At 39.3% G+C, this 16,195-nt stretch overlaps 1 pseudogene; it reads right to left on the bottom strand.

The window, feature by feature from the left end:
- Positions 1 to 5,735: 5,735 nt before the first annotated feature.
- Positions 5,736 to 7,897, bottom strand: LOC107707773 (uncharacterized; annotated as a pseudogene).
- Positions 7,898 to 16,195: the final 8,298 nt, after the last annotated feature.

Raw genomic sequence — 16,195 nt, 5'->3', positions numbered from 1 at the left:
GGTATATATATATATATATATATATATATATATATATATATATAAAACTTTCTTTTTAAAATTCTCAACCCTCTTATATTTACCGTATTGTCCCGAATATAAGACGATGTTTTTTTCTTGGAAATACATCTGAAAAAACGCGGTCGTCTTATATTCAGGGTCTAGACTTTGACATGTCAATAATACACCCACAACACTAGGTGGCGCCAAATACGCATAAAACGAGTGTGCCATGAAATACGTAATGTAATGCGTGTTGTAAAGATCGCGAGTAAAAACAAAAGAAGCAGAAAACCTTACAGCTGCATGAGTCGTGCCTGTCAGGTTAGCCTGCTGGGACCAAACTCCCTTTGTGATTTTAAAACGTAAGACAGTACCCAGATTTGAAGACTACAGTAAGATTTTACTTCTACTGTTAATAAGATTTTGGTGGGCTACTATTAGATGGATTGCCTAAATGTCCTAATTCAGATGGGCTACCTGTTTTTTTTGTTTTTTTTATGGTATATCAAGAAGTGTATATTTTTTAAATGTGATTTGTTGGTACATTTTACCAGTTTTTATCATACTTTCAAAACAAAAATTAAAATAGGAAAAATATGCAATATGAAAATAATTGAAGACAAAATGTGTTTTACTGAGAAAAAACAAGATTTGGTTTTTAAAAAGCCTTTTTCCAAAAGGTACATCTGGAAAAAGGGGGGTCGTCTTATAATCAGGGTCGTCTTATATTCGGGCCAATACGGTACTTCATTTCTGGAATCTGATTACTTAATTCATGCATAAAGAAGTATGTAGAACAATTGCATTTTAGGTAATAGTACAAGTCTCTGTAGTACAAGTACAAGTCTATATTCAAAAATGACTATATGACTTAATATTTCCTTGAGCCCTTCTTGATTGATAGTTTCCCGTGTTTGCTGGGGGTTTCCTCTGGGTGTACCAGTATTCTCCACACTCCCAAAACATGCAGGTATGGTTAACCAGGAACTACTGGCTATATTGTGTGTGTCATCTTTGTGAAAGACTGCTCAGCTCACCTGTTGAGAATTTGAATTATAATTCATCATTTAGGATTCTTATCATCTTAACCAAAACTGACCCATAAATGCCACCCAAGCAAAGTCCAACAGACTGAAGAACAACTTCAACAACTGTTGTTACCATATTCAAAAAAAAAACTTTTTTGGCATTAGTTCAAGTGCATGTCAAAGAACAGTTTTCATTGAGCCTGAGTTCACATTGTTCCTTGTTCATTGCACTAGCTTTACCCAAAGTCCCTTTAAGGCAAGTTATTTCACTCGGTGGTCAACTTTGAAACGACTCTCGGGCATCCAAGTGCAGCTATCTATTTGAATGGGCAAACTGTTCACTAAGCTTATGATTACATTTCATATTTGAAATCCCCAAAGAAATCCATGTTGAATGTTACACTTTCTCCCATTTATAAGTAATGAGTGCAACGTTTTCCTATATAGAGATCTTCCTATCTTTGCTTCACCTAATTTCCTTCTACTCACCAATCTGCTTTTAACATGACTCCCTCCATCTCTCTTCTCTCTTCCATTTCCTCCATCTCAAGTGCATTAAACTTTCTTTTCTCTGCCCGTTTCTTCACCCCCTTTGTCAGTTCAGTCTTTTTTGTCACTTCCATGTCTCTCTCTTCCTCAACAGGCCTCTCTGGTTCTTCCATCTGTTTTTCTTTGATCTGCTCTTCATCCTCCACTCTTTCATCTTCTACACAGTTCGTATTAATTTTGAAATATGTTTTATTATAGTGGAGAACAGTGTCGTTCCTGCTTTTTCCCTTGTATATGCTTCTCCTGAGACATTATCATTATATTTCTATGTTATTCCACAGATACTCAGTTCTATATTACCGACATAACATGAAGAAAATGAACAACTCTCCAAGTTAAGAGTGTATTAATAATATCAAAGACTGGATGGCTAGTCATTTTATTAAATTCCGACAAATCAGATATATTATTGGATCAAAAACCTCTACACGTTCTAGTTCTCAGTGGATGCAGTTATGTGTTAAGAGTGTATTAATAATATCAAAGACTGGATGGCTAGTCATTTTATTAAATTCCGACAAATCAGATATATTTATTATTGGATCAAAAACCTCTACACGTTCTAGTTCTCAATGGATGCAGTTATGTGGTTTTCCACAGTTTTGAACTTGTGTGTTGTATTGACACCTTTTGATTATCACTTTTGTGTTTACATTTATAGAACAGCCTTTATTCAAGTCAAGTCACCTTTATTAATATAGCACTTTATACAATACAGATTGTGTCAAAGCAGCTTTACAGAATTAAGCAGGAAAATAGTGTGTTGATAATGCAAGAAGACAATAGTAAACACTCAATTTTTCAGTTAATTCTTTATTCACCATATAATAGTTGCAGGGTCTAGACAGGTTGCTCTTTTTGTTTGTTATGTTGATCCCCTCCTGAAGTTAATTGCTTCCTTTTAAATATACATATTGTTCTTTAAATCCCTACTGTTGTGGTCTTGTGATGTGCTGAGGTGGAGAGAAGGGGCTAATATCTCAGACTCTTTGCGACACATTTCACTTTTTATGTTGTCCCTGCCTAACCCTAGACTCAGAAAAACAAAACATTATGACACTTTGAATGGCCTATAGCTCCACACTACTAATGCAACTGCTGATAATATTTTGAATACTAAAATCCACAAACAATTATAGATTATTTTTCTGTCTCTCTTAAATAGTCTGTCTTGCACATGTAAGGGACTCTGACTCTATCTTCTAAATTTCCCAAACTGTTACCATAGTACTTAAAAATGTGTAGGGGGTCCAGAGAATGTCCCCCACCCGGGGAAGGTGTTTTTCTTTTTTTGCTTAAAAACGTGAACACACACCCAGAGCAGTGGACAGCCATTTTTGCTGCGGGGGTTTGTTGTATTGAACATAATATTTGTGTGCTTTTGTACTATTTTGGCAAATATGATTGACACATTGCTAAGGACATCAAATAATATATAATTTTTTTTTGTGTGCAGTTTGAGGTTTGTTTTTTGTTTTGTATCTTCAACACTAAAGTTAGGGTTGGGTTGTTGTTGAAAGTAGCATGAAGCATAATACAAGTAATTTCTTTTAGATTTATTCACCATTAGCTGCTCAAAAGCGTCCACATAAAGGGAAAGACTGCACAATGTCAGATGTACACTGTGGGGTTGCTTACTTTCTTAGTAACATGCATAATATATTCAGTTGTATTTCTAATATTGGAAAGAGAAACGCACAATGCATGAAATGGTGACCATGTTCATTTAATGTCGACTACTTTAACACAGGGAACAGAAAACTGTACAAAAACTGATATTCAAAAAAAAATAACTGTAACATTTGAGAAATTACAAATTATTTACATGTATAGTAAAGCAATATCAACACTAATATTACCAGGAATGATTGAATAAACAAACTTCCCTGAAACCAGTAAAACATTGAGAATTATTATAATTACTTATATGCATTATTAGAACTAACAGAGATTTTTTTTCAGTAATTTTTTAGAGTGTGGTACTCCTCGAAACATGGAGTAACACACAACGGAGTGTTGCATGGCACACACATGTACTTTGTGAGACGCCTCTCCTTTGTCTTCCGAGAGCTGGAGAGGCAGACCCTGCAGTGCCGCCTTGTCCTGCTGCCCTGGGCGGTTGTCTGTGGGACTTTAGCGGGGAAATGCCTCGCTGTTAACCGCAGAGAATTGTCCAAAGCAGGACGGCCCCCTTTTGGTAGACACTGGGTTGTACCATACTGCCCTCTCATCAGGTTTCTCCTGAACTCCAGGGAAGTGATGACCTGTCCTGTTGATAGTAAATTACATTTGTGGGGAGTTACAAAGAATGTAGAGTCTAAGCGTATTTTCAGACTTTGTTGTCATAATTTTGTTCTTAACAATCGATGGAAACCAAAATTAACAACACAGATCTGGATTCTTAAATCACACCAAAAATCAATGTAAAAAACTGAAGTTACAGCCTGACCCAACTTGCATGAAATTCATCATTAATGTAAGTAACCATTGTCTAGCACGTGGAGGTCTGTGCAACCCTCCAAGGACATTACTGATCAACTGCCAAACCTGTCATGCTGGATGATGTTTCACGCAGCATAACGTTCCCCACAGCATCTCCAGACTCTTTCTCGTCTGTCACATGTACTCAGTGTGAACCTGCTCTCATCTGTGAAAGTGAAGTGTAGCCAAGTATGGTGTCCCATACTCAGAATTTGTGCTCTGCATTTAACCCATCCAAGTGCACACACACAGAAGTGAACACACACCCCGAGCAGTGGGCAGCAATTTTTGCTGTGGCACCCAGGGAGCAGTTGGGGGTTCGGTGTCTTGCTCAAGGGTCTCACCTCAGTCGTGGTATTGAGGGTGGAAGAGACTGGTGATTCACTCCCCCCACCTACAATCCCTGCTGGTACCGAGACTCGAACCTCGGGTTACAAGCCAGAATCTCTAACCATTAGGCCACGACTGCCCCAAGCGAACGGGCCGCCAATGGCGGACTTGCCAATTCTGGCAAGTCGAGCTGCACGGTGCTAAGCTGTGAGCACAGGTCCCACTAGAGGACATCGGGCCCTCATGAAGTCTGTTTCTGACAGTTTGATCAGAAACATGCACACCAGTAGCCTGCTGGAGTTCATTTTTTAGGGCTCTGGCAGTGCTCCTCCTTTTCTTCATCACACAAAGGAGCAGATACAGATCCTGTTGCTGGGGCCCAATCTTTTCGCCCCCTGCTAGCAAGTCAAAAAGACGAAGAAAACAGGAATACGCCAACAAATTTCCCCTGCATTAATATTTGGGCTATATTCCTGTGCGTTATGAATGTTTTTTAGTTACATGTGAAACAAGTCATTCTCCGCGTGCTGGACTCGAACCTGTGGTCTGCACGACAAAGTATCCAAGGACGGTCGGTCTCAGCTGAGCCGTGGTGCCATCAGTCAACTACATGTGTATTGTTAAGTGTGCAATCAACTACGCCTTCATTTAGTTATCTATGACATATCATTATATTGATTGATATTTATTTTGTGTAAATTCTTTTTTAAAAGCATATTACATGTTTACATTTATGGTTAAATAAAATAAATAAAAATGTTTCTTCAAAGATATTTTTTGTGTGGGATATGATTTGATATGATTTATCAGATTTAATTTATCTGAACAAAAGACACTTCAAATGTAAAAATGTTTTATTAAAATGAATACAAACAAATATTGAAATTAGTACACACACACATACATATATACATTTATATATATATATATATAGGACAATATGAAAGAGTGGGTCAATGTAATATATACAAAATGTATACAGGAAAGATATTATTTATTGAGGAGGTGGAGTTTGGCATTTATTTTGCCGGCGCTGTTCTGCCAACCAGTCATCTAAAGATTTGCCATTCGAGGCACGCAAGCAAAATGTGGTATTACCATATCGGCTGTGGCCAAACTCTTTAGTTTTGGGCTGCCCACATTTGCTGCACATGTTAAAAGTAACCCCTCGCACATACTTCCTCTTATGGACTCCGCTTTCCTTCTCCAGGGCCCGCCGGCCCCTGTTCCTCTGTGTGTAACGGGACACAGGAGCAGCAGATGCAGGAGCAGGCGGAGATGGGCCTGCACCGGATGTCGAAGCACCAAAAGATGGAATCACCATTGACACCATTGGCCTAACAATGACCCAGGTGCTGAAATGGGCTGCACAACTCCTGATGCTGTGGGGGCAGGTGCGATGGGGCACTCCCTGGTGACAGCAGCGGGCTGTCGACCTGGTCGCAGAAGAGGAGCCTGTCCTTCTTGATTTGACGGAAGGATAAATTGATGTTTTGGGCCTGATGTCGATGGTGCTTCATCCAATTTTTCCCTCGGCGGAGGAAGCTGCATATCAGCCACAGCAATTGGGTCAGGTGGAGTCAGTACCTGAGCGAGGACACTCATTTCCTGATTCTTTTGCCGCCGTTGAAACCTGAAAATAAATTACTTGTATTATATGTAAGTTTAGAAGTATTCAGTTAATTTGAAGCAAATAATGTGCCTTGCTTACCACTGAATGAGTGTCTTCTGGTTTAGCTCAAACAGCTGGATCATTGTTTCATCCATCAGCCTGCGACTGTTAAGCACCAGCTCTCGGATGTGGTGGTAATCCGAGAGGATTTTAGACCACCTGGGAGTGCAAACTCAAGCCTTCTTGGTCGGCGACTTGTGTAAAGCACACAGCTTCATACAAATGGCCTCAACCAAGCTGCTGGTGCTGGGCCACTGTGCTGGACTCCCAGGACGTCCAATCAGACACCGTTTCACACTCTTCACACCCAGTGTGACTCCGGACCACTTCGGTGCCTTAAAGTGCCCATGTGTCAGCTGAGGCTGATAGTTGATCCGCTGTTTATCAATATCAGGGAGAGCTGTCCACAGCTGGATGGCCTCTGTCACCTGCAGGTCAGTGAGGTAAGGAGCCTCACGAAGACCCACCAGGTAACCAGCCAGACCCTGGACCTTGTCCCACCCAGCGATGTCATCGTGTCCAATGACTGCTCCCTAGTAAATGCAGATTAATGATGATAAATGTGGAATAAAACGAGTTTGAAATTAAATAAAGCCCTTAAAGTGGCTTACCTGAGCCTCATCGGAGAGACTGCTTCCAGTGTCAGATGGCTGTGACAGCACTAAAGGGGCAGGGGCAAGATGCTGTCCTTATCCACTAGATGATGTGGACAGCTCAGCCAGTGATGCTGGGGACCGAGGCAGAGGCAAAGAGGAGAGGCTGTTTTCAAGATCACGGCAGGGGTCATCCTCATACAGCACTGGAACTGTGATGTCCTCCATGATCTCTTCCTCAAACCCCTCATCTTGCAGGTCCTGGTCATCAACTTCCTCCACCAGCCTGTCTTCCTCCTCTGGGTTCTGGAGTACTGGAGTCAGTGTTTTGCCAGTCTGGCTGTAAAGGTACTCCATTCCCAGCAATTCACCTACAAGAATAAAGGGGAGAAAAGAAAGTTATTTTTGTTCTTAACATTTTGTCTAATACATTAAAGGCTAAATAGACAACTTAGTAGAATATTTAAAAAGAACAAATTAATGAATTTCTTGCCTGTATATGCTCCAGGAGGGCGATAGCGCTCATCCCAGGGCTCCCCAAAGACTGTTCGGCTAAGCTGGTCCACAGCCTCTCTCATGGCACTGCTATATGACCGGATGGAGGATGCTCCTTTTATGGCGCCTTCCATCCGGTCATCATTCCAACGCATCAAGCCCTCAAGGAGATAGGCCTGAAAATGCGCATCACTGGCACTGGTTCCTAAAAGTTAAATAAACAAAGGGTTTTATATGTCACATATGTATAAGATATGTACTACACGAAGTGAAGTAACTGGTTACATGTAACAGAGTTATGTGATTACATTAAAAATTATTGTCATTATAACCTGAGGTACTAGTGACTTGTCAGGCAAGACAGCTTTGTCAATGCTTATGACATCAGAAAAGAACTGTAATATTATTGTAGAGTGTGACATTTATTAATGTGACAACTTTAAAGTAATGGAAGCAGTTACAGTGCTAATATGATATTTTTTTTAATGGAAAAATTAGTAATCCATATGTATGTAATACCTGGAATAAAACGGTTCAGGTGGAGGTGGAATGACTCCAAGGAGGTAGAGCCACGGGCACACCTGTAGCAGCACAGCTCCACACCGCCTTTCTTCAGTGTTCCTGTCTTCATGTAGAGCGGAAAGTTCTCTGGGTCTTGGATACACTGTATGTGCTTACATTTGTTCTTTCCATATCTGCTGGATCTGTTCATGGTCCAGCAGAGGAACTCCCAGAGTGTCCTTCCCGTCCGCACTGTCAAACAGATCAATCAGTGATCCAATCAATCTGGTGGTCTCCTCCACCCCCCTGGTCCTCCACCGGCAGTGCAGTGCCAACTCCCTCCGGGTAATGCGAGCACTGACCGCCTTTTCTGAGATGTGGCCAGTCTTCTTTGCCATCAGCTCACCCTCCTTTGCACGGCGAAGAGCGGCCACATTCTCTGGATCCCACTGAAAGATGCACTCTGCCAGACATTCCATGAAGATCCCGTAGAGTGAGATGCCAGATGTCGAGGCGCACTTCAAGCTCATCCCACCCTGAAAACATGACCTTCACCCGAGACTGGCCGTGCTGACTGCAGAAATCTCTGTCCACGTACATTACTTTTGGGGCTGCCTCCCGGTAACGTTTCATCAGGCCAGCTGCCATGGGGTCCAGTCCATGCCCCTCGGCGGCTGTCAGCACAGAGACAAGGACCTGGCCGTGTTCATTTCCCACATTTGTGCACCAGGCAGCTGTTCCTGAAGCAGCACTGGCATGTTTCTTTGTGACCTATTGGGAAAAATAAAAGGGTCAAAAACTGTTCATAATGTATGCACACATATCCATATCTTGCAAACTTCTGGATATAAACAGGGCTGTGATACCTTTTTGTGTCTATCTTGAGAATACAGCCAAAGACAGATGTAATTTTGGCCTTGACCTCTTGCAGTCGCCCCAGAACATCCCTGGTGAACAAATACCCGCGAAGCAGTAATTGTGGACAAGTATTAATAATTACTATGATTATATTTATGGGGGGGTGGGGGCTCGGATGAGATCACTAGTATTATTACCAAATATAAGTCATTTTTGTTTAATTATTATGTTTAGTCATAGGGCCCAGAAACCATGGCTTTGCACACAATACACACATCATTGGTGACAGCAATATAGCTTAATTAGCGGATGGCCAATATTTTTTTCTGCATTTACCATGGGAAAAGTTACAGGTTCACAGGTACTGAAGAAAACATGTGCTATAAATGCTAGCTAGCTACATTGGCAAGTTTCATTTTCCAAAAATACACACTGTATATGAACAAATAATGACCTCTATTCAATAATGAAGTAAACCATAGCCTTACCTATTGCAAAGATGACAATAATAGCGGCCGGCGATTGGTCAAAAGTAAGCCACAGGAGAGAAACGTGATTGGTCAAAAGTAAGCCACAGGAGAGAAACGCGATTGGCTCATGTGGGCTTACTTTGGCTCAGTCGTTGGGAAACAGTAGGCGCAGTTGCCCTTCTACATCCCTGTCCAGCTCTCCTCATGTAATGGCCTGTCTCCCGGTAGCTCCTCCATGTGCTTGAAAATGTGCTGGAGACACACCTAACCTCCTTGGAACGGCACGTATGGATGTACCATCCTGGAGGACCTCGACTGCCTGTGCAACCTGATTGGGTTGCAAGTACTGCCTCATGCTACAGACAGTGACAAGGACCTTAACAAAACACAAAACTAAACACAAATCAGTCAGGGAGAATAAGGAGAGAACAATGGTCTATGGCCACCACCTGCAAAATCATTCCCTTTTTGGGGGTTGTTTTGCTGTTGCCTCTTCAGTGCACCTTTTGTCACTTTCATTTGCACCAAATCAGGTGAAACTGATTCTTATGCTTTCAGATTTATATCTCTTAAGTTTAACTGACTTAGTGTTATACTGTGATGATTAAGTGTTCCCTTAATTTTTTGAGCAGTGTAGTTCCCGCTATTTCCCGGTCTGTATAGTGCGGGAATCAAGGCTTTGTCAGTATTCTTGCATTGCACAGAGAAGAGCAATTACACAACATTTTAGGGTGAAGAAGTGCTCTATGGTTTTTAATTAGCGAAAATTAATGTGCTCACTCACAGAATCAGACACCGCTGCTCGTTATATAACACATTTGCCATTATGAATTATGATAATGCTATGGTTCATGGGTCGGATCTGAGAGTGATTGTTTTGTTGAGGATCTGAGCATGATTGTTGCGTTTCTATATGCCTAAACGAAACGAAACAAGGGAGAAAACACACCAGGTTCTGAAACAAATACTCCAAATGAGCCAGGTGTGAAAGCACCCTAAGTATAGGACAGTATGGTTGTGGACTTGAACACAAAACTTTAATGTGCATTGTAAATAATAAGTGTAAAGTGCATTAAATATAAGTTTTGGTTATTTTAGATGGCTGTGTAAATTTCTAACCTGACAGTTGGCGGTGAACTATGTAGTGGTTCAGCGTCAAGTAGATGAAGAATTTCTTATACCACTTTGTTGTTTTCCTTGCAGACTCAAGAAAGCATTTTACTATGTCAGTCCTGTCGACTGCCCCCATCTTTTTGTTATATTCAAGTGCACAGTGAGGCTTGACCTTCCTTCTCACCAGTGACATGGTAACCTTCCCTGTGGCTGACATCATGGAAGAGTGTACCATGGTAAGTATTACAACACCTCTCTTATCATAACACTTTACCACCAGCTGTGTTCCATTCTGTCTGTACTCAATGTGTCCCTTCAACATTTTTCCAGTGAAAACTGGCATTTCTTCCCTGTTGTCCCACACAGTGCCACAGGCCCCCGTTCCATGAGAGGAGGTGCTGGAACAGCAATGGACTGCTTAACCAGTTGGCCACATAGAGGATGTGGTCCTTTCCAATTGTAGGCTCATTTTGTAAATGTAAACAATTAATTTGGACATAGGAAAACTGGGTGCCAATAAGATGCTGGTACACACGTATCTGCTCGACCAGAATCCGCTCAAAGTCAGGCATCTTCGGAAACCAAGCCATGCATTAAGTTACAAAAAAATGCTGTGCACAATGACGTCATTTTGCCATGCATATCCAAGCAAACTTGTGGATGCATAGAGTATAAATTAGCCTTAACCTCTGGTGGCAGTATTGTCAGTAGTGGAGCCAGTATAAATGACCAATTCTTGCACATATCCAGTCAGCACAAACAAAACAAAAAACTTCACTCCAAATTGGTTTCTTTTTGTAGAGATGTACTGACTGAATGCCAGCCTGCCTTTCCATTTCATCAGTGATTCATCCACACAGAGATCTTTATATGGGACAAAAACATGACAAAAGGAGGTAACACCAGTAAATATGCTTTTTTTGTGCAGTAGATCATAATGACTAGCTCTCGCACTGTTGGTGAAGTGAAGGCAACAGAGGAGGAGGAAGTGGTCCTATGAAAACAGTGACCCGAAAAATTGGGTCTGCAGTAATGTATCGGTGTTCCAGCAATCCTGGACAGATGGTTTTCTGATAAGTCCCTTTAGAAGAACTTTAGAAGAGTTCTGAGACATACCAGCTCGTTTCCTCCACAATTTCTCCAACAAACTGCTCTGTAAAAAAACAGCTTGAAGCACTGGACCCCAGTGGCAGATGCAGGAGGAGTTTGCACTCCAGACTTTGAACTGTCAAAGGTGACATTAGGAGGTCCACAAGGAGTAAAGTCAGTATTTATGTCAGGGCTACAAGTCAGGACTAGCCTATAGCGGCTGAATTAAGCAAACAAGTATCTCACCGGTAAAGTTTTGATGGATCACAACAGTAATCAAGGTAAAAACAATTACAATGGCATAAAGGAGTTGTATATTAGGCTCTAATCTAATGTATGAATATTCTATACTGTAGGCTTCACATATGTAAAGCCTAAAACTGTATGCTGGAAGGTTAAGGCGGCTGGTATAGTGGTCTGTTGACATCTCCATGTGGTCCTGTTTGGTATTACAGCTTGACTTGACATACATTGTGAATTATGAAAATGGAAAACATCATCATCACCCTTTTCATGTGTCTGGAAGTTGGATGGTGATGATGACAATACTAATTGCATTCATTTTTATCTTGTGTGACAGTGAAAAGGCCATGTCATGTCAACAACCTATGGGAGAGATTGAAAGTAGCCCATAGAAATACCATTTCTATAATACTTAATATTTCAATAATAACATGCTGTTTGTAGAAATAAAATGTCAGAGTCTTCTTGATTTCACCCATGTTAGAAATTTAACTAGAAATTTACTCTATTCTTCTCCCAGTTCACTGGTCCACTTACTTTCATGTATTTTAGGAGAAATTGATACATTTACATGTTCTGTAAAAAAAAGAAAACATGGTCATTGTAGTAAAACCATTGTTACTACAAAATAACTATGGTTTTGCTTTAACCCTCTACCGCATGGTGTGGCCATATGGCAACATACTCTTTGTGTTAATTTCCTTGCCACCGTCTCTTTAAGAGAACATTTTCGGTTTTTTTTGTTGTTGGAAAGAGAAGACCTTAGTTTAGCCAGTGATGTGCTTTGATTAAGTCACATGACATGCAGTTTTTTTCTGTGGATTTCTGACAGACTGCCATCTCTTGTCGGTAGTTGCTGAAAGCAAACTAAAACGTCAGTAACAAACAAGGACCAGTTTGTGTCACTTCTACAAAGAAATCGGAAACATCACATTTATGATGTTATGATGACATATTCACCTCTCAAAAAAGTTTATATAAAATTAGTTTTTGGTAAATAATTCAAATGTATGTGTTGCCAAGCGGCAACACTGTGCAATAGTGGAATGACATTATGGCTCTTCCTGCAGATGAAAAAACTGCTTTGTGAAGTTTCATACATTAAAAAGATGATCTTTCAAGGATTGTGGGGGGATGGAGGGGGGGCTCATGTTCATAGTCTTCCTCTCATGAGATTGCGTAATGCTGAATTTTCATGAATAGAAAAGAAAAAGATTCAAATATTTTTTTCTATAGGTCTATCATAATGCGTGCAGTAGAGGGTTAAAAACCATAGTTTAACCATGTTTTTTTTTTTTTGGTGGTGGTGGTAAAACCGTGGTTATACAAATAGTAATATGCCAAAAAACATGGTTTTACTACAATAAAACTAGGGCTGCACGATAAATCGCATGCGTCACATATAGGGATGTGCGGGTCTAGTCGACTAAGTGGTACAGCTCCTACTAGTCGACACTATATCATAAAGTACCTTAAAATAATATTGTTTTCCAAATTTTTTTTTTTTTTTTACAACACTTCAAGTTAAGCCTAGAAAAGAAAAAGATTCAAATATTTTTTTCTATAGGTCTATCATAATGCGTGCAGTAGAGGGTTAAAAACCATAGTTTAACCATGTTTTTTTTTTTTTGGTGGTGGTGGTAAAACCGTGGTTATACAAATAGTAATATGCCAAAAAACATGGTTTTACTACAATAAAACTAGGGCTGCACGATAAATCGCATGCGTCACATATAGGGATGTAGTCGTCTAGTCGACTAAACGGTACAGCTCCTACTAGTCGACACTGAAAACAATAGTCGATTACACGACAGAAAAAGAAAAAAAAAACATTATCATTCAAATTACCATTGTTACATTAAAAACATTTTAAATAAGTTAAAATAAAACATTTGAAAAAATAATACGTTATTTTTAAAAGTGTATCTGGGCGTAAACTACATTTTTATCTCAGACCTCGCATGAGTTTTCTTCGTGTCAGTTGTGGCGAGCTCAAAAGTGCCCTCAGCTGAAGCTGTAATAATAGCATATTGGCGATTTGGCAAACGATCCAATGCGTATTTGTGTTTGCGCTCTGGAGAGCGTCAAAGGTTTCTATTTTCAACGTTTTTCTATAGCGTTGAGCAATGTAGCCAATCACAGACATGTCTGTTAATTTCTCCTAACTGAACACCTTCCCAAAAATTCAACATAGAAATAAAAACAGTATAAATAACAAAAAATAAATAAGCCAACATGCTTTGCGCCTTGTTTGAATGCACACGCATAAACAAAAATCACAAAAATAACGACTTTATCCAACAATTTCTTCTCTTCCGTGTCAGTCTTTGACGCGCGTTCACGAGAGTACCACAATGCATGCGTAGCTTCATAATATTAAGGTTGAACCACTGATGTCACATGAACTATTTTACCGATGTCCTTACTACCTTTCTGGGTCTGGGAACGTTTCAGTTGCATTGATGTCTATGGAGGGTCAGAAAGCTCTCGGATTTCATCAAAAATATCTTAATTTGTGTTCCGAAGATGAACGGAGGTCTTACAGGTTTGGAACAGCATGAGGGTGAGTAATTAATGACAGAATTTTCATTTTTGGGTGAACTAACCCTTTAATATGAATCCTGTATGTTCTGTGTGTCTCTGTGTCAATGAATGACGCAAACGCACAGTTTCGTTTACTACACATACTGAAGTACGCGTGACGCTCGCGGTGATTTCAGCATCTGCCGTCTCACTAAATGAGGACATAAATACATGAACAACATCTCCAGAACAGTCACTTCATGAGCATTTAACCCTTTAATTTGAGTAAAGCTATCTGTTGAATTAAAATACACTACACAGAATTTCTGGGAAAAAAACAAAAAAAACAAAATTTGTCATAGGGCTATTGTTATATTAAATTTTAATGAATTAAGTTGTTTTTATGCATACAAATAATTAGACATACTTAAACAGAATTTGGTAACACTAAAAACAGAATGTGAGAAAAAAAATAAACATATTTCATAGGGCCCTAAAAATGTACTTTTTGTTCAACTTTAAATAAACTGATGTTAAATTGTGTAAGTTTCATGACTTTAATTAATTAGGAAAGCTTTTTTATTTAATTGAAAGCATTTAATTTAACCATTAAAAAGGGGTCCAGAAAAATTAAAACAGAAAAAAAAAATGGAACCCAGAAAAAATAAAGATAAACAGAATTTGGTAAAAAAAAAATAAAATAAAAAAATAATAATAATAAAACGGAATTTGGGAAAAAGTAAATCGGATTTCACACGGCCCTAGATATGATGATATGAGTTGATTAAATACATGATCAACTGGCTGAGATCAAGTTATTTTGTGTTTATTATTTTATCTGGCAGATATATCAGTGCCACTTAGTTATTAAAAACTGCAAAAGAAAAGTCACTTTGGTCCTGTGTGTGGTATGATGTCTTTAGTTTATTTTTAGTTCTTTATCTGGTTTATGATCAATAATGTGTTTATAATCACTGCACAGGAGACAGTGTTGTTTCGAAACAAAAGGAAAAATATATTGATATTGGCTTTGGCTATCGGCCAAAACTAAGTGTGCATCCCTACAATAATTGCCTTGCACTTCGATTTAAGATGTGCTCTTATTTTTTTTAGCTTGTTCCCCTAAAATTTTCAGAAAGGGAGTACAGTGCTCCTAGTAAAAAAGTTAGTCTGGAGCCTTGATGTTAGTATGACAATGATTTGCGCATAAGTGTTTTAGATTTTGGGTTTAATGTTCCACAAATTATTTTTTTTTTTTTGTCTTCTTTATTATTTTTTTTCTAATTTTGTGTCTTGAAAGTTGGATCTTCTCATGTGATCTCGACCAGCTCCATGTCAAATAAAACAGCTTTAATCACAACACTCTCATATGACATTCTTCAAAAATATCATTCATTTCTATAGAGCTGGACATTTTAATAAGAATCAAATGAGTGAGTTCAGCTTTGAGAATGAAAACCAACCTGTTTGTTCCTCAGTATCTTCATGTTTGACTCTGAATGTTTCTTCAATCCTCGTGTCTTCACTTTCCTCTTTAATAAACACCATCTCTATTTGTTCCTCGGTATCTTCTTGTTTCACTTTGAAAGTTTCTTCGATCTGCATGTCTTCACTCTCCTCTTTAATGAACGCCATCTTTAAAATAGTAAGTTTAAGATGAGAATAATTAACAGAAAGCTAAATAAATCCAAACCAAATCCCTAGTTCAGTAGGTGGACTTAAATCACCTGAGTAAACGAAAACACTCAACACCAGCAGTACAAATTAATAAAAGAACACAAATGATACATAAACGCCATTTAGGCGTTGAAATTATTAATATACTTGGTATTTAATGATTTGTAGGCTACACAGTTTTTTGATCGGCGTGTGACGTCAGAGCGCGGTGAATCGAGCGATTCGAATCACTGAATCATTTGATTCAATACGGATTTTCGACTCTAAACTCCGTTTCTCTCACCACTACTCTACAGTGGCCGAACTCATGTTTATGATACACTGATTCACGATACAGGGAGTGAAATGAGACGCACATTTTATAATTAATGTTAGATAAAGATTGACAACGTTGAATTTCATTTTACATAGTTTGTAAAAACGACAAAATTGCCTGAACAGGTTGCATTGAATGAAACATTTTAGCTGCTTAAAACAAACCTTTTCTTCAGCCGTATCTCAGACGCAGGAGCGCGGCGCAGCTTTGTGACGTCACATCGTGAAATCAAAATAAAAGTCCCGTTCACACAC

The sequence above is a fragment of the Sinocyclocheilus rhinocerous genome, unplaced genomic scaffold, assembly GCF_001515625.1.
Source record: "Sinocyclocheilus rhinocerous isolate Xijiao unplaced genomic scaffold, SAMN03320098_v1.1 scaffold1888, whole genome shotgun sequence".
In the NCBI taxonomy this organism is placed as follows: Eukaryota; Metazoa; Chordata; class Actinopteri; order Cypriniformes; family Cyprinidae; genus Sinocyclocheilus; species Sinocyclocheilus rhinocerous.
Note: the sequence above shows the minus strand (reverse complement) of the source record. Positions and strands in the feature narration are given on the sequence as shown.